The sequence below is a fragment of the Heterocephalus glaber genome, unplaced genomic scaffold, assembly GCF_053883595.1.
Source record: "Heterocephalus glaber isolate CG9 unplaced genomic scaffold, H.glaber_assembly_v1.0 deba00001428, whole genome shotgun sequence".
NCBI classification, from domain to species: Eukaryota; Metazoa; Chordata; class Mammalia; order Rodentia; family Bathyergidae; genus Heterocephalus; species Heterocephalus glaber.
Window position 1 is genome coordinate 1,312,275 of NW_028258293.1, and position 25,076 is coordinate 1,337,350.

Here is a 25,076-nt window from a genome sequence, read left to right on the forward strand (position 1 = left end):
AATTACACAGTACAGTGGTGCCTCAGTTCACAAACTTAATTCTCTCCATGATTCTGATTGCAAACCAAACTGCAAGAGAACCAAGTCAAATTCCACGGTCAGGCTCAGTGTTGACCTTACTGGGAAATTTGAATCAGTTCTCGTCCAGCTGGGTTTGGGACCAGAATGGTGGCGAGAACTGAGCTAGTGAACCGAGGCCCCACTGTACACAGCAGTGCATATTAACCAAAATATAAAGTCTACTGCAAATGTTCGTAAATAATTAGCAGTCGCTACAAGAGATGGGGCGGGGCCTTTCTAAACTGACTCAGCTGGGCCTGGCTCAGTGGGGGGTGAGGGGCGGATCCTAACAGGGGCCACATCCCTGCAGGTGACTGCAGGCTGAGGCCCGGCTTCTGCAGCTGCTGCAGCTGTTTTCCTTCACGTGCAGTGCTGAGAAGTATCACTCATGGGCCTAGGCATGGACGTCGGGAAACGTCATCCAATAATTTGAAGTGTTTCCAAAGTATGTGCTAAAAAGCACTATTACCCAGTATTAAAATTTTTCAAATTTTTCTCTTGGCTAACAGCTAGATTGCATCTTTTAATCTTGCAAAAGGACCGGTCTTTGGCTATTCAGATAATTTGCTTTCTCAATTGAGAGGATATGGACCCACAGTTTCTATGGAAATTTATCAGATGGTCATGAATTACATTTGTTACGCTTTCACCTGCAATGTTACGATCTATCCCGCCTAACCTGCTGTATCCAGAAAGGCTTGGGGATATCAACACATTGCCTTAATATCCCTTTGTTAATCTTTTTGGTTTTTGCCAAATGTAAAAATAGCTATTTTACATTGTCCCCTGCTTTAAATACATTTATCACTCTCTGGAGCTTCAGCTCCCGCTGTCAGCCTGTCCAAGTGGCTGCGTGGGTCGCCAGCCCTCCCCTCGCTGCAGCGCTGTGGCCCTTCCCACGGAGTGCTGCTGCCCTGCTCAGGTCCCTGTGGCCTTGGCGGCCTCTGACTATGTTTTATTTACCGACATCATCACCAGCTGTCCGCTCTGTTAATGCTCACCTCCCTCTGACTTTCAGCACCCAGTGTCTTGCTGGAATTTCTGGAGGGCAATTATTGTCTGGAAATTGACCATCAGAATGAATTCATTCAATCTAAAACCTGATTTCTTCTTAAACTTTTGTTATTCCAGGGCTTATCAGATGCACTTACGGCTGCTTCAGGCACGAGATGCAACCATAGAGTCGGCTGGTCACTTGCTGGTGTGATCAATGACATAACCCCAGTCTGGAACTGTAGGGGCCCCAAGGCACTCCCAGGAGGGGAGGCCTGAACGCACTCCCAGTGAACTGCATCCACCTCAGAAACTGCTTGTGACTTCCTGGTCCTTCCCAGGAGAAAGCCAGGGACAGCAGGGCAGGTGTCAGGGACCTGAAGGCCTTAGGGTTCAGGTCTTTCACAAAAGGCAGGGACCAAGAGACAGGGAGAGGCAGGGAGGGGACAGGGCATGAGCTGCGAGGCACACGGAGCGGAGTCGGCATCTGCGGCAGACAGGCACATGGATGACACTTTCAAAATCTAAGGGCTGAACCTGGGTCGCTGCACTGAACCATTTGATGTCTTTGGCACTCTGATTTTGTTCCCATCTGGGGGTGTTTACCCAGTCACTTTGCACATTTAACCCTGGGTTTGGCTCACCGGCGGCACCTGCAGTCCCTGTGCGGAAGTCGTGGACGGGACCCCAGCTTCTCTGCCGCCCTCCTTGGGTCCTGTGGGTGGAACAAAGCCCGACCCTGCATGCTGTCGATGGCACAGGCTGGGAAATAATATTCTCACCACGCAGTTTCAGTGGCTTCCCGTTATCTACACGAGGTGTGGTTGAAAGTACAGTGAATGTATTTACTTATTTTAATTTATTGCAGTAAAGACACATTGCTGTGAATCTTCCTCAAAATCCTCTTTCTTGCTTCAAACACACATATCCCATCCTTCCTTTTTGAAAAGTTCTGAGTCAGGCTCTTGCCAAGTTTCTAAGCTGCCCAGGCTGGGCTTGGTCCTCCTGCCTCCTGCCTTGTGATCCTCCTGCCTTGTGATCCTCCTGCCTCAGCCTCCCAGAGTGCTGGGATCACAGGTGTGCGCCACCACACCTGGCTTCTTCAGTGCTTTTCTAAATGTTGCAGGCAAGCCTGCCAGCACCTGTGCAAAACAGGACCCCCGGGGAAGGCCCTAGCACGACACGGACCCCCTCTCTGCTTGGCCAGAATCACACAGTGAGACTGTGCAACCCACATAAGACAGAAGCTCCGCTCTCTTGGGCAGAAGGCCAAGGTGTGCGAGCAGCTAGGCCGCGAGGAAGCCCTGGCTCAGCCAGTGAGCAGGACATGTGGAGACGCGTGCAGGGTTCGGGCCGTCCTGGCTCCGCGGTCAGAGGCCGGGGCCTCGCGTGGCCTGGCAGCGCCGGGATCAGGGGCAGAGGCGCTGTGGCCCTGGGCTCGGTTCATTACGTGGGGCAGAAGCGGGGCGCCGTCCTGCGACCCTGTCCCCGGAGCAGACCCCGCTCTCCCTTCCCCAGGACGCACCCCCTCACGCAGCCCTGTGTCTCTGGCCAGCGGCTCGAGTCACCTCTACGCACCGCACCCCTCCTCTGGGGCCACTGCTCCACTCCACTCCTGTGCCAACAGCTGCTTAGATCCCGCAGCTGAGGGGCAGCGCTCGGTACTTGCCTTTCGGCACTGTCTTATTTTACTTACCCTTATAATCTCATTCCACAAATGACAGGGTTTCCTTTTTGTGGCTGAATAGTATTCCATGGTGCATATGGATGTAGAGTCACTTAAGACAGTTGGACAGTTTCTTATAAAATGCGACATTCATTTTCTTCTTGACCCAGCAATTCTGCTCCCAGGAATTATCCAAGAGAAATGGAAAGACCCATACATGGATATGCATGGGGCAGCTCTGTTATAATTGTTCAGAAATGGGATAATGAGCTCTACCCAGTGTACTTCACGGTGGAATATAACTCATCCCTGAAAAAGAACAAACTGCTGAAATGTGTGGCTACATGTAAAAATCTCAAATATGGTAGTTTTTTTCAGCCAGTCCAGAAGTCATGGTATGATTCCATTTCTGGGCGGCTCAGAACACAAAACTTACCTCCATTGAGAGGAGGATGTCATTACTCATCCACCTTGAACTTTGTGGCGTTACTGTAGGTAAATCATGCCTCGGTGAGGTTGATTCAAATACATTTCACAAATTATTTGCACTAAAACATTCATAAGCTTTATTTAGAAACAGAATCAATGGCATCTTCCACTTAGTGAGCTTTACTGTGAGCTCCACAGGCCTGTCAGGATTTGCAGCTTAAACACACCTTTGTGAAAGTGTAGTCTACAAAAATCAAAGGTATGAGAAGTTTCAAACTGAACTTTTTTTTTTTACAATTTCTAGTGAAACATTTATTCCTATCTATATTCATTTTAATCTCTTTATTTTCCATTTTATACTGACATTTTTTTCCTGAATAAAGGTTACAAATACATCTTTTTGAATTGTATTCCATGTCTTAATCCCAGTCATTGGTTATATACTTATCAATCATTTACAATAGGGTATGCTTATTAGGCCAGTTCACTCCAGTAACCTTGTGAATGAAAAAACATTACAGAATTAAGGATAATGTAGTTATTTTACTGATTCTCATCTAATTTCAGGAAAACTACTTCCCTAATGCAGTAATTCTATCTAGTAAGTTTTTTCTGTTTCTAAACAGAATCAGAAAGAAAAGTGAGATCATAGGAAATCTATAGTTTACTATAGATGGTGTGCTTTTCCTAGTTTGTCAAGAGTAATTTAATAGGCTAACATTTTCAAATGTATACTTTAATAAGTACAAAGTATATAAACAATTAGGTAAGCTTGTGGAGAAGCTGACCAAGATACATAAATTAGAAGATACAAGTATCCATCTAGATTTTCTATGTTTCTTTTTCTCTTTTTGCAGAAGATTTATTAAGGTTGTTTAATATACAACTTTTCACGTGCCATTTTGGAAGTCATTTATTGTAAAGATAATTCTTTTGTCTGATGACAAACAGCAGCCACGGTCATGATTCTGGCCTCCACTTTGGATAAACTCCACTTCCTCTTGAGATATAAGTTTCCTTCTGCACTTCTGAGGCAGCGTTTTTAGTATTTCTGCAGTGTCTGGTGGACCCGGATGCATCAGCAACTCCGGTGATTTACTTCCCGGAGAAGGCTGTGAAATTACAGAAGAGGGAGGTGGGATCTCAAAGCTTCTGATACACGGTTTAGGATTGTCTCTTCTGTCAGGGAACCTTGTTAACGGTGGATGTGGCTTGGTGACCTGGACAACCCTGCTAGCGGGCGCCATCTTGCTGCCCATCGTGACCCCAGGAAGGGGCAGCTTCCGGGGCGTGAGCCAGCCGCAGTGCTATTGGGAGTCTCTGGCTGCTTCAAACTTAACTTTTAAATGCAGCTTTGGAGAAATTTGAACATTTAAAAAATAATGATTTCTAGCCAAGGCACGGTGGCGCAGGCCCGTAATCCCATCGCTCAGAGAGGCTGAAGCAGGAGGGTCAAGAGCGTAAGCCCAGCTGGGGCAAGTGCATGACTTAGTGAGATGCTGCCTCAAACTGAAAAACGAAATAACGAAAGGGCTGTGGGTGCAACTCAGTGTGAAGGCCTTGTGTCCAATCCCCAGTACTTTAAAAAACAGCAAACCAAGAAGCCCCGAAACGGTCCTCTGAAAAATGCTGGTGCCTCGCACTAAAGGCAGATGCGCCAAGGGCCTGGCCCACTGTGGCCTGCGCCCGAGCAGCTGTTCTGGCCCTGTCTTTCCAAAGCTTCAGGTGACTGACAGTGACGGTCCGAGGTGTCTGCCTCAGGGTTCCCAGACAGCTCTAGAGGTAGGTGGGAGCTTCTCAGGATTTTTAAATAATTTTATTTTTGAAAGTACATAGTTTCTGAGTAGAACTTTTAAAACTAAAACTTATGTTAGAGTGCAATGCAAAGACGTTGTAGATCAGTGTTCCAAGGTGCTGTGTGGCCTTGGCTGTTCTGCCCCTGCTCCCTGGCGTGCGTGTCCCACGTCCATGGGCCCTGTCCTAGCCGACATGGGCGTCTCCACTCCTGCTCTCGCCCAGCGGGCCGCGGGCCCTCTGTCTCGTGTGCAGTCTGTGTCGTCTCCAGTCCTGGCCCGCTGCTCCCCAGGAAGCCAGGTCCCGGCCCACCCACTGCGTTTGTGTGTGGGTTTCCCTGAGTGCTGCTTCGTCCCCTCTTCTTCCCCGACACGCTTTCCTTTCCCGCTGGAGATCGAAGCTCTTCTCCCCCAGAGTCCTGGCCCAGTCCCTGCCTGGCACAGGGTGGCGGGCGCTGCCCCACTCCGGTGCTGCATGCAGGCCCCACTGCAGCACACAGGCTGCCCTGCGTGCCGGACAGGCCGATCCTGCCAGCCTTTGCTACATCAGATTTGTGGGCATGGGTAAGATTTACAGTTTCATCTTAGAAGAAGGTCTGTGTGCACAAATTGGCTAAAAATCTTTCCTTTTCACACCTTCTGAACTCTTGTCTTGTTAAAATGCTTTTGGTGCTCTGCGAAATGGAGGAGGAGGTTCCAGAGGTCCTGCTCCTCTTCACCTGGCCGTGATGCTGCCATGTGCGGATCCCAGCCCCTGGCATGGCCGTGGGAAGAGCCAGGGAGTCACCAGATCGGAACTGGATCGGAACTGCAGGGGAACCGGGCAGCGCTGAGCATGGCTTGGGATCCCGTGGCATGGTCCAAGCACGGAACATGAAGGGGATGCTGGGGCTGCCCCAGGTTGCAACCACTTCCTGGCCAAGAGCAGCATGAGCTGCCATTCTGCTCTGCCCGAAGCCCCCCAAGTCCCACTCTGGAGGTAGCTGGGCTTCAGTGACGCTGGCCACCAGAGGGGCAGCTGCTCTCCGAGTCCAAGCTGAGACCTGAGGTCCAGGTTCATGACACGCCCGCCCAGTCCTGCTCCTGCAGCCCTGGAGGTGCAGGACTGAAACAGACGTCAGGCAAAAGCAACCCAAACCCTATAAGCAGCACATCCAGGGCTCGGGGGAGGCGTGGGTCAGGTGCAGGAAGCTGCCTGGTGGTGGTCAGGAGGGGCTCTGAGGATGGCGGATGTGGCAACCGAGGCCTCAGCCTGGTCCAACAGGGCTGGCATTGGCACTGGGACCTTGCTACCTGCGGATATCCCCATGGGGCTGGGCAGAGGACACAGGGTGCAGACATGGACAGATGGGGATCAGGAAGGCCGCCTGCCAGGTCCTAAGTCAAGTGGGCTATAGTAGCCTGTGCCTGTAACCCCAGCGCTTGGGAGGCTGAGGCAGGAGGATTTCAAATTCCTGCCCAGCCTGGGCAATGTAGCAACTTAGACTCTGACTCAAAATAAAAGGAATGGAGCCCTATGGGAAAGTCCTGGGTTCAATTCCAGGACCACAGAAAGGGGCGGGGGAGGAAGGGGAAGAGGAAGAGGAGGAAGCAGCAGCTTGGTCCCAAGCGGTACAGTAGAGGCACTGTGAAGACACCAGAGACTGCCAGGGCTGGGTGGGCAGGGGCAGGTGTTAGCCGCAGGGGACCACAGGGGTAGGCAGCGGGGAGAGAGATTCTGACGTCCCGGTGACAGATGGTCGTCAGGAAGCCTGCGACAGTCAGTGCCTCGGCCCGTGTAGTGCAGCGTCTCACTCCTAGCTTGGTTGGAGAGGCGTGGTGTCAGGAATGACAAGCGGTCTGTGACCTTCTGCTCCCTGCACCCCAGCCTCACTGCCCTTTCCCGCTCTGTGTCCTCGTGAAGCACATGTGGGTCCCCGAACCCTTGCACATGCTGCCCCCGTGAGAGTCCCTTCATCCTGGGCCTTCGGAGGCCCCCGCTTCTGACCACCCACTGACATCCTCCCTGCGCCCCAGAGCCTCGGCGACTCCCGGTGGACGCGAGCTGCTGCTCCGGGTGCTCGTGGGAGCACAGGCCTGGCTTGAAGACTGGCAGGGCCCGAGAAGACGCCAAGACCACCAGGCCCGTGAGGGCCCTGCCTTTTCTGAGCTGTTAGGATGAACAGTGCTCTGCATCCTCAGTGAACGCAGAAGCCACGCGAGCATGCAAGCACCAGCATCTCAGCACACGTGCACACTTGGCTGGTGTGTCAGGATGCAAGGACCAGTGCTACAGATTCACAACAAGGTCTTACATTTGCTTTTGTCCGGGGCAGTGCTGGGGATGGAGCCCGGGTCACACATGAGGCAAGTGCTCTGCCCCAGACGAGTGAGTCTTCAATGTGCAGGACTAGCAGCATACAGGGTGCCTCTGGGGCCCAGCCTTCCTCCCACCGGGCGGGCATGCGGAGCGGTTCATTCCCAGGTGAGCTCTACCCAGACTCCAGAGCCTCGACGGTCAGGGCACCTGGCAGCCAGCACCAGGAAGCCACCTGGACCTCGGCACACGGGGCAGCCTCCTGGGCTCTGCCGTGGCCAGCCAGCTCCAGAAGACACTCGGCCTGGGGTCTGTGACAGCTTGGGGGACCCTGTGACCCTGGGAAATGCCGTGGCTGAGATTTCCACACCCACACTGGGACAAGCGGGCCCAGCAGCAGGGGACTGTCCTGTGCACTGGGCGGGACTCTTCCAAACCCCTCAGGAGCTCTTAGTCCTGTATCAGCTCGGCAGTGCTTGGACTTTGGCTGGGCACAGCCCAGGACGAGCTGGCTTCCGTGTCTGCTGGTCACAGTCCCGGGCAACGCTTCTGTGGGGATCCCCGACTCCTCAGGGTTCCCCAAGCTGCTTCCCATGGGCAAGTCTGGTGTGGACGCTGACCAGTGGGCAGCGAGAACCCACAGCCAGCTCTGCGCCTTCACAGTCACTGCCCGAGGGGCACTAGGCCAGCTGTGCAGGAGCCTCCCGGAGCCCTGCGGCTGAGAGACCCTTGCCTGGCCACAGCCGGGCTGTGCCCCCTGCTGGGCGGCATCCTTTGGTCTCTGTGGGGCCAAAGCAGCCTCTTTGGAAGTTGGCCCGAGCTGCCTAGGGCCGAGGCTGGGAGCTGCCCACATGGGTCCAGCTGCGCCCTGGCCAGGTGCCCACGTGTTACTGCTGCACCCAACCAAGGCCAGGCCTGGGCTTGGGCCGGGGTCCAGAGGCCAGCCACTGACCCACTTAGGGTGGTCCCATCCATAAAAGGAGAAGCAGAGGATGCGCACTCAGAGAAAACCCATAGAACACGGCCCGGGAGGCTATGCAGGTTCACGGAGAGGCCGGTGGTGTGGAAGGCAGCCCTGTCACCAAGGGAGGAAGACACACAGCCACAGTCCCCTTGGCCAGCAGCGTGTGGAGCCAGCCCAGGGACACAGGCGACCCTGCAGCGGGCCTGATTTCCTTCCCCTTCTCATCTTTCCTTCCACAGAAAACAATACTCACCAGGTATGGTGTGTCATCCCAGCTACTCAGAAGGCTGAGGCAGGAGGGTCCCAAGTTCAAGGCCAGCCTGGGCACCTGAACAAGACCCTGTCTCAAACTAAAAACAAAATGTTAAAGGGCTTGGATGTGGCTCAGTGGTAGCGCTTGCCTGGCATGTGTGAGGCTCTGGATTCTACCCCAGCCCCACAGGAGAAGAGAAACAAGCCAGGTTTGGGTCTTTCCCTCCGCTTCGCCTTCATGTGCTGGATGGTGATGTTTTCTTTATCAGAGTTCAGGATTCCCCTTCAAATCCCTGACTTCCAGGGTTTCACCCTTTGGGAATGAGCAGAAGGATCAACCCCAGCCAATGTGAAACCCGACCTGCCTTCCCAGGATCTCAGGGAAGCCAGTTTCCTCACCCCAGAGTGGCCAGTGGCTCCTCCTGCTCAGGCCTGTGACCTCGAGGATGTGTGGCAGGGCCCTGTGGTCACCCCGAGTGTTGGGGTCAAGGTTTCGCCATGAAGAGCATTCCAAAAACCCCTACCAGCAGACTCACGGTTTTGGATTTATTATTTGAGCTTGAACAAATCAAAAGCATCATCACATTAAAGCCAGGCAATCTCATACAGAGGTTACTGCTCACTGTGGCTGCTAAGGACTCTCCTGTGTGCGGAAAACAGAGACAAAACAGGAAGTGCTGAGATCATGAACTCTGGGGCACTGTGCACGATCCTCCCATGTCCAGCTGCACCCATCTCCTCTCTCCCAGAACTTCCCCACAGCCCCGGCCCAGAGAGACCGAGAACACGCAGGACAAAGCAGCGGGTGGCTGGGATCCAGCCCCTGCCTCCTGCACCTAAAGCAAGGTGGACAAGAGGAAGAGTAGATGCTGGCACTGCAAGGAAATTCGGCCTTGACCTCCCCCCAGCACAGAGGAGGTGAGCCGCGCAGGCGCCAAGGGCAAACCCTCCACCCTGTCGAAATGAGAAGACACATAAACAAGCCACAAAACCAGACTCCCAGATCACCTACAGCAACCCCAAAGGGAAGCAAGATGGAACACTCTGATACTCAACCACCTGGACTCTCTGAACTGGCAACAAAAGAGGATCTGGAAAAAATGAAATCAGAAATAATTTCTCAGATAACAGCAGAGATTGTGCCCATAGTGCAAGACATGATTAATAAATATAGAGAGGACACAGATAAAAAAAATAGAGGATCTGAGGAACATGATGGAATTCCAACACAGGAAACAAATGAAATCCATAAAACAGATGCAAACAGACTTCCAGAAGATTAAAAACTCCTTTGAAAGTTTACACAGCAGAATTAGCTAATGTGAGGACAGAATCTCAGACATAGAAGATAACATTGCAATTAGTGAACAGGAAAAGAAAAATTGCTTTAAAATTGTAAGGGACCATGAGAAATCAATCCAGCAGCTACTAGACGATGCAAAAAAGAATAACATAAGGCTGATTGGAGTCAATGAAGAAACAGGAGAGAGTGCAGATGACATAAAAAACTGTTCACAGAAGTGATGGCAGAAAATATCTTAAGCAGGGGAAAAGAACTTGACATACAGATAAGTGAGGCATATAGGACTCCAACTAGCCTTGATCAAAAAACATCTACACATAGGCATATAATAGTTTAGATCCCAGAAACCCAACAGAAGAACAAAATTCTACAAGCAGGGAGAGAAAAGAAACAAATCACATACAAAGGAAAGCCCATCAGAATCACAGCAGACTTCTCAATGCAAACCCTCAAGGCAAGAAGAGCTTGGAGTGATGTATTTCAAGCTCTCAAGGAAAACAACCTCCAACCCAGATTGATGTACCCTGCAAAACTATCTTTTAGAATTAATGGAGAAATAAGATACTTTCATGACAAAAAGCACCCGAGGAACTTCATGAATACCAAACCAGCACTCCAGGTAATTTTAGACAATACCCTAGGAAAAGACAACAAGGATCACAACCCCAGGAAGCCCAGCAGAATGAATCCATTGGGCGTGACAAATTAAATGCAAAGGGGGAGAATCTAGCAAAAAGAAAAAGTCATGACAATGATAAGTCAATACGTATCAGTTATAACCATCAATGTTAATGGTCTCAATTCACCAATCAAAAGAAAATAGACTCTGAAAGAGAATTAAACTTACTTCAAACTTCTCTTCACCAAGAAAAGGAGCAAGTGCAACAACTTCATGAACTGCTGGCATTGAAAGAACAGGAGCACAGGAAAGAACTTGAAACAAGGGAGTTTTTTAGTGATGCTGACTTTCAGGATGCCTTAGCTAAGGAAGTAGCCAAAGAAGAGAGAAAGCATGAGCAAGAAATAAAAGAATACCAAGAGAAAATTAATGTATTAAACCAGCAATATTTGGATTTAGAACATGAATGCCGTATTGCTTTAACTGTTGAAGCCAGAAGATTTAAAGATGTTAAAGAAGGTTTTGAAAATGTTGCAACTGAGTTAGCCAAGAGCAAACATGCTCTTATTTGGGCCCAAAGAAAAGAAAATTAATCTTCTTCTTTAATTAAAGATTTAACCTCTGTGGTAAAGGAACAAAAAACAAAACTAGCAGAAGTTTCCAAATTGAAACAGGAAACAGCAGCAAATTTACAGAATCGAATCAACACTCTTGAAATTTTGATTGAAGATGACAAGGAGAAGAGTATTCAAATAGAACTTCTCAAGCATGAAAAAGACCAGCTTATTTCTGAGCTAGCAGCCAAGGAATCACTAATTTATGGTTTAAGGACAGAAAGAAAAGTGTGGGGACATGAACTGGCACAACAGGGATCACGTCTGGCTCAAAATTGTGGAAAATTAGAAGCCCAAATTGAAAGTTTATGTAGAGAGAATGAATCTCTGAGAAAAGCAAATGAAAGTGAGAGTAATGCATTAAGAATAAAGTGCAAAACTGTAGAAGACCAAACTGAAATCATTATAAAATTAAAAGATTGTCTACAAGAAAAAGATGAACAAGTCAAAATATTACAAGAAAAGATCACTGAAATAGAAAAATGTGCTCAACAACAACTCACTGAAAAAGTAGGGGTGGAATGGGATTTTATCTGAGTTTGAGTCTATGCCTGATGGGTTGTTTGACCCGGTTTCGTGGAGGAATAGCAGGTGTACTATTGTTAGTGCTGTGATGATGAATGGTAGAATGAAGTGGAAGGCGAAGAATCGGGTCAGTGTGGCTTTGTCGATTGCGAATCCGCCTCAGATTCATTCTACTAGTGTTGGGCCGATGTATGGGATTGCTGAGAATAGGTTTGTGATGACTGTTGCACCTCAGAATGATATTTGTCCTCATGGTAATATAAAGAAAAATCTTTATAGCTGGACAATATAATAGAAAAACTAGAAAGGCACAATGAAAGAAAGGAAGAAATGAAAGAACAATTGAAAACAAAAGGAAGTAGAACTTGAAAAGAAAAGCTTACAGTACACTTAATCAGAAATGGCACGATAAAGGAGAACTTCTATGCTATCTTGAAACACAAGTAAGAGAAGTGAAAGAAAAATTTGAAAACAAGGAAAGAAAATTTAAAGCAGAAAGGGACAAAAGTATTGAACTACAGAAGGATGCAGTTGAAAAGCTTCATAGTATGGATGATGACTTTAAAAAACAAGTAGATGCAATTATGGAAGCTCATCAAGCTGAAATAGTACATTTGGCAAGTGAAAAACAGAAATGCATTGATTCTGCAAATTTAAAGGTTCGTCAAATTGAAGAAGAAATGCATGAACTTTTAGAAAAAACATGCAAAAACAAGAAACCAGTGGAAGCAAAAATTAACCAACTTGCTTGTGCTCTAAATGAGATTCAGTGAGAAATGCAGTAGTTCTGAGAACAAATTTAATTGAAATGGACCAGCAGACCTCCTGTAAAAATGATTAAATATTGTAATAGCAGTAACTGATATGACTTTGAAATGTCTTTCTATATATTTCATATTGAATATATTTTAAAAGATTTTTGATCAAATATTTATTGTATATGTAGGTTTTTATAATAAATTGATGATTATGTATATTAGAAAAAAACCTATCATAAAACAAAAGAAATAGACTGGTAGAATGGGTCAAGAAGCAAGATCAGACAATATGCTGCATACAAGCAGCACATTTAATTCAAAAAGACACTCATAGACTGAAAGTTAAAGGGTGGAAAATAATACTCCATGTGACAGGAACCCGAAAAAAAGCAGGAGTAGCTATCCTCTTTGCAGAGCAAATGGATTTCAACCCAAAATCTGAAACACTTCTGGTCCCAAGAATTTCAGATAAGGGATAGTCAACATGTATGTAAAAATCTATTGTGAACATGTGTTTTCATTCCTCTTAAGTAAAAACTTAAGAACAGAACTGTTGGTTCTTAGCAGTAATACAAGACATTTCTATATTGTTTTCCAAAATGGTTTTGTCATTTTACATTCACATTAGCAGTATTAGACAGTTCTAATTGGTTCACACCTAAGCTGACATTTGTTCTTGCAAAACTTTTAACTCCCTAATGAGTGTATAATATGATCTTGTTATTGTACTGATTAGTATTTTTCTGATTCTAGTGTTGCACACCTTTCCTTGTGCTGCACTGGCTACTTATCATCTTCTTATGACTACTTTTTAATTGGGTTGTCTATTAATGAGCTGTAAAAGCTCTTTATATATTCTGGTTTTAGGTTATACGTATTATAATTTTTTTTTTTTGTACCGGGGATCAAACTTGGGATCTTGTGCTTTCAAGGCAGGCGTCAGAACCACTGAGCTAAGTCCCTGGCCCTTATATGTGTTATAAATATGGTCTGTTTGAGGACTACTTTTCATTTTCTTTTTTTTTTTGGTACCGGGGATCAAACTCGGGTCCTTGCGCTTGCGGAGCAGGCGGCGAAACCACTGAGCTAAATCCCCAGCTACTTTTCATTTTCTTAACGATGTCATTTAAAGTTCTAAATCTTGATGGAATCTCATTTATCAATTCCTTTCTTTCATACATCACGTTTTTTGTATCCTAGGAAATTCTTGCCTATCCTAAATTCATGAACATTTTCCCTTATAATTTCTTCTTAAAATTTTATAGTTTTAGTCTTTCATATTTAGGTTCATAGATCCTTTCAAATTATTTTTATGTATGGGAATAAAAGGTTGAGGTTAATTTTTTATATATGGATACTGGGTGTTCTAGTGCCATTTGCTGAAAACACCATCTTTTCCTGTGGTCTCGAATTGAGTTTATGTTCTATAAAATGTTAATGTTAAATAATCTTTCAAAACTCAGTGGACAATATATGTGTGGTTCTATTTCCAGATTCTCTGTTTTATTCCCTTGATCTATATGTCTTTCCTTACACCAACACTGCCTTGATTACTGTAGCTTTAGAGGAAGTCTTAAAATTAGGTACTAAACGTCTTCCAATACTGTTTTTTTTTCTCTTTACTTTTGTAGGTCCTTTGTACTCCTACACAACTTTTAAATTTCAATATCCAAGTCTTCATTTATAGCAAGTATACATAGACCTGAATTTTTATACATACCTTGTGTTTTCTAATCCTGCTAAATTCAAGTACAAGTTCTAGGGGCTCCTAGAGATTTCTTAGTATTTTCTCTGTAGATGATCATTTCATCTACAGATAAAGATTTTACTTCTACCTTGCCAATCCTATGCTAATTGTGTCTTTTTATTGCCAGACTATTTTGGTTTAGGCCTATGTTTCAAAGTTTAATGGACAGATGAAGAGTAGGCATATCTGCCCTTGTTCTCCACCTTAGGGAGAAAACATTGTATCTTCTCCGTTCATATAAGGCATTCTCACTGGAAGTATGGAGTACAGGTCTTTAATCTGTGGAGAAGGTTCTGTTCTACTTCTAGTTTCCTGATAGCTTTTACCATGAACAGCTGTAGAATTTAGTCCAATACTTTTTCTGCAACTACGGACAGGATCATATGGCTTTTCCCTTTCCTCTGTTAAAGTGGTGACTTTTGGGGGTGGATCTTCCAATGCTGACCAACACTGCCATCCCTATAACAAAACCACTTTCAACATCCTGCCAGATCTGACTTCTAATAGTTTGTTTTGTTGAGCAAATTTCTATCTATGTTCATATTTTTTCTTCTATTATCTTTATCAAGTTTTAGGATTAGTACAATGTTGAGTTCCTAAAATGAGGAGAGAAGTGTTCCTTCTTTTTTCTGCTTTAAATTTTTGATATAATCTATCAGTTAAAATGCATATGAGCCTGCTGTTGTCATATAGGTAGGTTTTCGAGCTAGGAATATACTTTCTTTAATAGGTGCTATTCAAATTTTATATTTCCTCCAGAGTCAGTTTCATTAATTTGCCTTCCAAGGTACTTCTTAGAAGTTGTCAAATTTATTTGAAAAAAGATGTTTGTAATATGCTTTCTATATCCTTTTAAATTCTGTAAAATCTGTGGTAATGTCCTCTAAATTTTGATATTATAATTTAAAAAATGTATAATTGATATTGTGTAATAGGAAGAAAAGGTCTAAAGAAGTAGGGGAAGTGGGAGGGGTAGGGGAAAGGAAAGAAGGGAAAAAATATGAGAAGAGAAAAAACATGAAACGAAGTCTGTAAATAGGGAGGGGTGGAGGGGGTGAAGGGAGGGCAGGGGAACGGGGAAAAATAAGAACCAAGATACATCATGTACTACAAGATCCCAATGATGAATGTAACTGTACTGTATACCTAAAATGGACCAATAAACTTAATGGGGGGGAAAAAAGAATCTGCATGAACAAAAAAAGAAAAAAAGGAAATTCGGCCTCCTTGAAGTGTGGTTGCACATACATAAGTGCATCTATTTTAAGCGAACAAATTAATGTGCCCCGACACGGGACGCCGCTGTGTACCCCACAGTACCCTCGGGATGTGACCCGTGTCTGCGTCCCACCCCTCCCAGTGCCCTGGCGGCCCGTCCCTTGTCCAGCAGCCTTCCCTCCCGGCAGCCGCAGACCTGTGTCGTCCGTGGATCAGACCATGTGGAATGCACGCTTGGGGTCGGGCTTCTTCCACTCAGCAAACGGTCCCTGAAAGTCACCCCTGCTACCGTGTGTGTCCGCGACTGCTCTTTTTGATTGCCAAGCAGTACGCGACCGCTGACATGCCTACGTTGGTTTGCGGGCTCCCTTCTCCATAAGGCCTGTGAGCTTACGCCCAGTTCCTGCTGGGTGCTGCTCACGTGAAGCTGCACAGAACCCTAAAAGCCTCTGCTAAGCAGACAGTCCAGGTTCGGAGGGGAGAAGCAGCTCATGGGGCGAGGCAGAGGACCACGGTCGAGGGCCACAGCGTAGCAGAGCCCTGGAGGACAGCGGGGGACCCCGCTTCACAAAGTGAAGTGCAGGCTTGAGGTGGCCGTGACCGGAGGCTGTCAGAAAGGCGAGAGTCCCGGGTCCATGCAGCCTTGGTCAGGGACAAGGGCCCCGCCCCACAGGCGAGGAGAGTCAGGAAGGGACTCGGGCTGATTGGTCCCGCCCTCCGGCTGTGGGGTCCTGCGTGCTGTTCCCGGCGGGTGGGGAGGGGCTGTGGGTGTCAAGGGTGACGCCGGCCCCACCTCGTCGCTCAGGCACGGGCCTCTTATTGGCTCCCACTGAATCTTCGCGCATTTGGCTGGGTCCGGGAGAGGTGCAGCGGGGTGACAGCAGGGTGACAGCAGGGTGAGGAGCCCGCTCTGCTGGCGCCTTGGTGCTCCCTGAGGCCTCATGGACAGTGCCAGGCCGGGACCCGGGAGCGTTGGGACCTCACCGCTCTGGCCCTGCAGCCTCTTCCGGGTCTCAGCCTTGAGTCCGACAGGTCAGAGCTTTCTGGGCTCAGCTGGCAGCGGCTCCACCTCGCCTCTCCCACTCGCCGGCGGGGCAGCCCTGTGGCCTGGGTGCTTTGTCCCTCTAGGGCCGGGCACAGAGCGCGACCCCTCGGTGGGAGCCCACTGGGGGAGGACGGAATGGGCACTGACAAGAGCACAGCTGCTTTCAACAAGGGTGTGGGTCCAGGTGCCTTACAGACGCGCGCGCGCGCGCACACACACACACACGAGCACACACAGGAGCACACACAGGAGCACGCACACACGCAGCCTGAACCAACAAAGGAATCAATAAAATGTAACCACATCAGCATCAGTCAGGTTCCCATCAGTACAGGGAGTATGGGAGGCTGGGTCACTTCATAAAGAGAAGGGGTCTGCTTGGCTCACACTTCCGAGTTCCTGGCGAGGCCCCCGTGTGGGGCGCATATGGGCCGAGAGCCCCAGGGCCGGGTGGGAGCTCAGAGCAAGGAGGCCAGGTCTGCACCCCACCCCTCAACGGCACCCACACGTGGGCCTGGGGAGAGAAGCCACCGGCCCTGCAGTGTCCACGGAGGATTCCGTGTGTGTCTATGAGCCACGTACAGGCAGGTCACGCAGAAGTTCAATAAGAGAGAAAGATTACACTCGATGGCCATAGTGGGGAATATCTGCAAGTGAGCATTCTTGCTCTCCTAAGACTGCTTTCTCAACTCCGGGACACTGGTTTGGTTTGTTTCTCACCTGCTCGTGAGAACTGGGAGCAACTCCTAGGACAAAGACTTCCTGGGTTTCTTCCCCGCTAGATCAGTTATGGGAGTAAAACAACAGCAAACTTGTCAACTTGTGGCAGAGCCTGTAAGATGGGCCCCGTCGGCAGGAATAGATGGGGACTGGGAGTCCTGCAGAGTCCTCCGGGGACATTGAGGAGGAGCTGGCGGGGCGGGGCCATGCATGGGTTAGCAGGTATAGGGTCCTGGTCCCACAAAATGACTGAATCCAGAGATTTGCTGTACAGCGTCACACTTGTGGTTAACGGTGCAATCTTCAGTTAGGATCTGCTATGGGGTAGATCTCGTGTTAGGTGCTATTAGCAGTTTTTAAGAAGGAAGGGAGGGAGGGAGGAAGAAAGGAGAGACAGAGGAGGAAGGACAAAGAAATAAGAGACATGAACCAGGGAGGAAGAGAGAAGCAGGGAGGAAGAGAGGAGCAGGGAGGAAGGTCTTCCGGAAGTGCCGCGTCCTGCGAGGCCCCGGCCGAAGAGCTCTCTCTTGGACAGGCGGGCTCATGGTCCGGTCGTGGACTTGCCCTTCCCAGCTTCAAGGGATCAGGACAGCACAGAGCCCCCAGCCTCCTCTTTCAGGGAAGAAAAGAGCAACTGCTTGCCCTCATCGCGGGGCTGGGAACAGCACCAAGAAGCCTGGTCTTCTTAATCTCAGGAGTACTTACAAAGGCTAGAAACAATTTATTTTTAAAATCTATTATTTATTTAGTTTTATTTTTTTAATTTCAAACTTACAGAAAAACAGGCAAGGTCAGTACAGTGCATGACACACCCTCCACATACAGCTGTGGATTTTTAAGTTCTGCCACGCTGGCCCGATGCTCAGCTGTCTCCTCTCTCTCCACCTGAGTCCACGGAAGACCCATCTGTGGTTCTTTCGGTCTGGACGTCTCTACCACTAAGGGTATACAGAAGGCTGGATTTGAACACCAGACTATATCTGAAAGGTACCTTGCAAAATTCTTTTCTCTGTACAGTTATGAGATCGGTTGGACAGAAAGTCAGGCTCATGGGTTTCTGTTTTGCTTCAGCTTTAGGGTTTGTTTGCTCCCTTTGATATAAGTTTATTTTTGAAATATGTAAAACATTTGCAAAAAATAAAACAATGTCAACAGGTAGCCCTAAAGAGGTGGGAGTCCCACCCATAGATAGCCATCTTTAGCCTGTCTCAGTTTATCCTTCCTGTGTTCCATTCTCCCCTTTTCTCACACAGAGGTAGCACGCTGTAGAAGTTTGGAGGCTCAAACTTGACTGAAACAGGAAAGGAGACAGCAGAGCACCTGGGTCTGGCTGGCATCTTCTCAGCCCAGAGATCCACCAGGGAGCAGCGCCTTCCAGCTGTCTCCACTACCTCCAGATTCCAAAAAGAAACCCAGAGTTATCACGAGACTCTTTGGAAAACTTAGGAGAAGTCAACTGATCACATTCACCCCAGAAGACATGTCTGAGCCTGAATTCAAAAGAGGAGGGACACGGGCAACTGCAGGTCTTCGATTGGGTTGGTCTCGTGGTCTGGGACAGGCTAACAGTGACGTGGATATGCCTTTTGCCAAATGGACCAAGGAACAAGTTTGTACTTGGCTGGTGGAACAGGGGTTGCGGTCCTACCTGAATTCTGGCAAACACTAGATTGCAACCGGCCAAACCCTTTTGCAGGCTTCTCAACAAGATTTAGAGAAGGACCTTGGAATCAAGCATTTACTTCATTGAAAGAAGCTCCAGCTGACATTCCAAGCCTTACCATCTGAAGAAGAAACCAATCATGGAAAGCTGGATTTCAACTGGGTCACACATGGTTGGATGATATTGGTTTTCCCGAATATAAGACCCAGTTTGATGAAGGATGAGTGGATGGTCGAATGCTCCATTACATGACTGTTGATGACTTACTGTCTCTGAAGGTTGTGGGCACCATCCCGGTATCAAAAGGGCTACCCAAGTTCTGAGGATCAATAACTTTGAGCCAAACTGCCTACAGAGGCGGCCGTCTGGTGTGAGTAGCATTACCCCATCTGAAGTTCAGCAGTGGACAAATCATCATGTGATGGTGCTGCTAGGCTCAGTGGACTTGACCAAATATGCCCCCAGTCTCAGAAGCAGTGGGGTCCATGGTGGACTCATGGTGTTAGAGCCTTGCTTTAATATAGAAACTATGGCTCAGTCATTAAACATCCCACCAAATAAAATGCTGTGAGAAGACACTTGGCCATTCATTTCAACCTTCTGATTGGTGCTGAGGCCCAACACCGGAAGCGAGGTGCCATGGAGTTACCAGGCTATGGACTTTTAACAGCTACTACCAAAGTGAAGCCAAAGAAACTTACCTTCAGCAATTTTGGGAATCTGACAAAGAAGAAACAGGAAGATGGAGAAGACTATGTTTGTCCAATGGGATTGGGACAGGCATCAGGCAGTGCCTCCAAGAAAGGATTTAGGCCTGGTTTGGACGTGTGCCTGTATGATGAAGATGATTAGACCAGATGGAAGATACAGAAGGGACGGCGAGACAGGTAGGTGCATTTTCTGAAGGCATCAACAGTCTCACATACATGCAAAAAGAAGATGACATGTTTAAAGATTTTGCCGCCCATTCCCCAGTGCCTGCGTTACAGATGAAGATCCAAATGTTTAACTGTGCGAACTGGATAAGCACTTGGAAGCCTTAGTCTTTTCTCCACTTTTTTTTTTTTCAAATACAATGTATACAGCAGGCGAGGGATTGCATATTGTTTACCATCCTCACTTCTGTTCTACAGAAGTGGAAATGGAAATTGGAAAATGTTCCTATTTAGAAGTTGCCACAGGCTGGCAACTTAGCTCAGTGGTGCCACTGCCTGCCTCAAAAGTGCAAGGTCCTGAGTTCTATCCCCGGTACCAAAAAAAAGGGGGGGGGGAAGTTGCCACAAAATGAGACACTGGTGAAGAGAGTATGATTGTTTTCCTCTATTTAATGTAAAAATCTATGATATATTTAAAGTGCTGCATTTAAAAATGAGTGTTTTACCAGTGTTTCCATCCACATCCCCAGTATGGAGGGTTTGGGGAGCAGTAACCAGTGAGGGAATGACTTTGTCACATCTGCGTCCACCTCAGCCACCTCTGCAGGACGTGCTGTGCTTCCAAGACCGATATGAGGACTCTGTTACGCACTCAGTGTGCCCACTAAATGCCAGTCACACCTCCACTTGCCTCTTATTTTATATTTTTTCTAAATACATATATACACACACAGTACATAGAAAATAAAACTTGTATGACATAAGGAAGATGATGAAAAGGTCACATCAAAAACAAAATACCTCCCAAATTTCTAAATTTCCATATGCCAGCCCGTTCCTAAAGAAATCAAAATGATACTTCTTTCTGCACAGCTGAATTTTAACAACGTTGGTCATTGAACCTAAGTTAATATACATGAAATACCCCTTCCTTGATGATACCACAAAATTCTTGAACAGTTTAAATATTTCAGTCTTAATTTTGGATCCATTTACCTTATAAGGAAGAATTTGAGGGACATGAATACCCTATTAACTTGAATGCATTCAGAAGTATTCATACACCCTAAAATTTTGCAAAAAATTTGTCTACTGAAACAAAAAGCAAAATAAAAACCTTTACAGAATTGTTTCTTATTTTTCTCTTTGCCAAATACATAATCCTAATAGTGCACTACACCTGCTAGTTATGTTTTCTCAGGCTGTCAGTGGGGCAGAATTCAAAAGTTCTGAGCCTGCAAAATTAGTTCTATAATGACTTTTTTAAGACAAAATGTTACACAACACTGAAAAACTCTTTATAAAGAACATAGAAAAATACAGCAAAAACTGTTTCTGTGTTTATCTTGTTGTTGTTGGTTTGGAAAATCTGGTTTTCATTCCGTGCTACATAATTGTTTGTGATAGCCAACTGTGTAGAGTGAGTGTTTATGAGTTGGAGCAGAGGTGGGCAGTTCAGCTTTCCCAGTGGACTTGGTTACAAGCTGTATTGGAACATCAGTGCTATTTTTCATTTTCAGCAAGTTACCAAGCTATGCATAAAGGCACTTATAACACTAAATTATTATGTATAAATCACTAAAATGATCTGATGCTAACAAGGGTTTTCTTTGAACTCTACCATTCATTATTTGGTAATTGTATTAGACTCATTCTGTATTTGGGTTTTATTTTAATGTGAATTTATGTCATCATTTGAAAAACTCAAATTTGCTGCTAGAACCTGGTTTGAAATACCATAAGACTTGCAGATACCCAATAGTCTTCATTTAGGGCAATGTAGCATAACTGATGATATGGTTAAATAGTTTGATGATATATTTTATTTATAAAATATATGCTGCTGGTAATGCCACATGAGAAGAAATAAAGTCAATTGATAACTAAAAAAAAAAAAAAGGAGTTCCAAGGCTTCGTTTCTACTCATTTGAGAACCCATCCTAGGGCCGGGGATTTAGCTCAGTGGTTCCGCAGCCTGGCTCACAAGGACCCGAGTTCGATCCCTGGTACGGAACAAAAAAGAACCCGTCCTGCAGCGGCCCCACGGCTGCCACGTGGTTGGCTGCACACTGTCCCACCCCCTCCAGCTCCAGTCTTCCCCTGCCGATCGATGCTACAGTGGAGCGGAGTCCACTTTGCTCCCGCGTCTCACTGCAGAATTTAAGGGGCTGCCCAAGTGGAAACCGCTCTATTGCCTCCCACCCTAACCTCTACGTTCGTCCCCCAAGGTAAGGCCGCTGTTGGCTGCAAAGAATGAAATTTCTAAGTACTGGAAATGCCGTTGTTCGGAGCAGGAGTGTGTGCTTGTGGGACAGGCCGTGGTCACCGCTGATTCTGCAACTCGGGACGTGGCTCATCGTCTTTCTTAGCTGGGTCCTGACCAGAGAAAGGAGGCCCAGCCCAGTCATACGGTGTGTTTTGCTTTTGAAAGGGAGGAAATGAGGAAGTAGATGCATTGTACAGGTTAGAAAGTACTTTATACAGTCAGGTGAGGAGATGCTGTCCGTAACCCCAGCCACTTGGGAGGCTGAGGCAGGACAGTGGAAAGTCTGAGGTCAGCCTGAGCAACTGAAGAAAGTGAGAACAGCTAGGGATGCAGCTCAGTGGTTGAGTGCCTCTGCTTCCAGCCCCAGTACTGGGAGGAAGGGAGGAACGGAGGGCTGCAGCAATGGTCCCACGTCTCCTGCTGCATGTCCTGCAGCACTCGGATGAAGGCCCCTGGCTTTGCCTGGACCCTTTCAGTCACAGCTGGTGGCTACACCCAGGACGCTGGACTGCAGGGAGGACAGCAGACCGCAGGGCGCTACTGGTCACTCACCTGGATGACAGCGTGCTGTCCCGACCCGCTCCAGATGCCCATGTCTGCAGGGGCTGAGTCCCTGAAGAGCTGGTGGCTCGAGCACAGGGCCTCACCCTGCAGGAGTGGGTGCCCAGGCTGGGCACAGCCCGTCTTATGCCCCGTGCCCGTGAGCTGCTGCCACCACCCCCACCCTGGGTAAGAGAAACACGGGGGTTTCGGAGCCCCGGTAATTTGTTCCTGGTCAACACAGGCCTGTGGCAAAAATACAGTCACAGTTGTGTGTGCACAGGAGCACATGTGTGTGGCTGTGTTTGCACACTTTTCCCTTGCTCCTTGTTCCCTCGTTTCTCTGGGTGCCCCTCTCACCCAAGCTCTCCCACATGGCAGTCATTGCTGCTGCACAGTCCCGTGCCACCCCTGACCCAGGAGCCACCCAGAGTCCTCCAGAGGACTTGCAGGGGACTTGGCCGGCAGCAGCAGGGAGCCTATGCCTCAGGGCAGTGTCCCGGCAAACAGGGCCGTGAGCATACATGGCACTCTGCTTGCTGCCCACTGTTTCTTCACATCCTTTTCCTTTTCCTTCGCTTAGAAAAGTATCTGAGATGGTGGTCTGGGATAAGAGAAAAATGTGGGTTCTAGGCAGCTAGCCTTTCCCCTGCTGATCTGATCAAATAAACAGGCTCCTCCCAGGACCAGGAAGCTCGCCCAGCCCGGCCTCCGACCCTCACACACCCCGATCTATGAGGCAGATTTGCCACTGAGCATTGGAAACATCAACAGCAGCACTGAGCGCTGGCAGGAGTGCAGCTGCTGTTGGAACAGAGCTCAGATGCCAACCCCGCCCACTGCACCATCAGGGTGCCTGACAGCACAGGCCCTACCTGGAGGACCGAGTGGGAGGGCTGTGGTTTCCAGCCTGCTGGGGCAGACACTCGGCAGAGCTGCCTTCCCTGTCTGTCTCTTCCCAGGGTCTGGAAGCTGCTGTAGGGTTTCCTGTGGGGAGATTTCTCTTAGCACAGAGGGATTTGGTCTTTCCCTGCTGTTCCCACTTCTCACTGGGGGGCCGATGGTTCAGGCTGGAGAGCCACTGCCCAAGAGAGGCACAGCTGCAGGCTGCAGGTGGCAGCTGCCTGCCCTGGTTCAGGAAGGGAGTTTGATTTAGGACATGCGGGACGCAGCCGGCACCGCAGAGCTGTCCTCCCAGGGCCCTTGGGATGGCGGACACCGGTGTGCGGTGACATTTCTTGGTCCACCTTCCTCGTGGGATGCAGGACACGGTTCAGACCCAAGAGCCATTGTTAGAAAATGACCTGGAACACAGGCAGCATTTTCTGGCCAGGCTGGCGCTGCCTACTCTCTGCTGCCTGGTCCTGCTGTGCTTTCCCAGGACAGGCAGCCTTCTGGGTGCCGCGGCGTACACAATTGGTGCCTAATCACCCTGCTGTCTGTGTTCACTTGTGCCTTTCAGAGCCTCCCAGGCCCTGGTGTGCAGCAGTGCACAAGACAGGTGTGCAACTCTCTCCCAGGCCTCCAGTCCCTGGCAATGCAACTGGGCACACGTGAGACACAGACATGGGGCCCCGAGCGGAGGGCGCATGCTGGTCCCCACGGCGTCGTGCTGCACCCCGCCTGCAGGCAGCCTCTCGTCCCCATGAGCCCAGGTGCTCGGAGCGTGATGTCTCTTCCATAAGTTCCTGTGCATGTTCTACCTGTGTGTGTGCATGACACAGCTGGGGTGGTGTGTGCTTGTCCCTGAGCGTCCACATGTCATCACATGCTCCTCTACGACTTCACGGTTTCCAGTGTGGACGCCTTCTAGGTCAGTGCCTCTCCCACTGGGCATGAGCATGTAACAGCTAAATAACTTTGTGACTACAAACACAGAGGACAACTCACTCACTTGCAAATTAAGCTTCGCACAGGAGTACCTGATGGTTTTCTTAGGGAGAACTGGAAATGGACCTGTGAGGCCGTCGCACACTTTGTGACAGATGCAGACGGGCCCGGGGGGGGGGGTCGGCCTGGGGTTCCCCATTGCGCCCCTGAGTGAATCCAAGAGTCACCTGTCTCACAGGTGCTGTGTCTGGATGGGTGGATCAGGCTGCCGCAGGCACGAGGAGCCGCTCTGGCCCAGGCTGGACTCCAGGGTGGGCCTCTCCGGAGCTCAGGGCTGCAGCTCAGGATAAGGGGAGCATGGTGCTTCCTTCCCTGGCTTGGTGCAGAGATGAGGGGAACCACGTGCCTGGCCAGAGCAGGCATCTTGGGAATGAGCCCTCGCCTTTGGCCTCTTGGCGTGGAAGTGGCAGCCCCGGCCTCTCAGCTCTGCGGGCTGGCTGTGTGGCCCGGCACGCTGCCACCTCCTGAGCCCCGCGAGCCCTGCTGTGGGCCTGGGTGATAAAGTCACCACTCAGGGTGGCCGAGAGGGCTCAGCAGGGTGAACACAAGCCGAGATGACAGTCTTGGAGCCCTGACCTCTCACTGCTTCCAGGCAGCAAATCGCATGGCTTGGGCATGCAGGGCTCCCGGGTTAATGGGGAGAGACAGCTGCTTTTAGGGTGGCCTGTCTTCTATTCCTGCAATGATCAATGGCTTCTCCCCTTCCCATGCCCTGATTCATGAGACGAGGGGAACATGTAAGCACTCAGGATGCCATGACCTCTGGCACTGCAGGTGACAGCAGGACCATGCCGAGTCGGCGTCCTTGTCCCGGGCATCTGCTGGCAGGGACTCAGGCCC

General features: G+C 48.6%; 3 pseudogenes; 2 read left to right on the plus strand and 1 right to left on the minus strand.

The window, feature by feature from the left end:
• Nucleotides 1-4,038: 4,038 nt before the first annotated feature.
• Nucleotides 4,039-4,411, minus strand: LOC147827957 (alpha-ketoglutarate dehydrogenase component 4 pseudogene; annotated as a pseudogene).
• A 726-nt stretch (nucleotides 4,412-5,137) lies between these two features.
• On the plus strand, nucleotides 5,138-12,321 carry LOC101719037 (leucine-rich repeat and coiled-coil domain-containing protein 1-like; annotated as a pseudogene).
• A 4,096-nt stretch (nucleotides 12,322-16,417) lies between these two features.
• On the plus strand, nucleotides 16,418-19,674 carry LOC101718696 (liprin-beta-1 pseudogene; annotated as a pseudogene).
• Nucleotides 19,675-25,076: the final 5,402 nt, after the last annotated feature.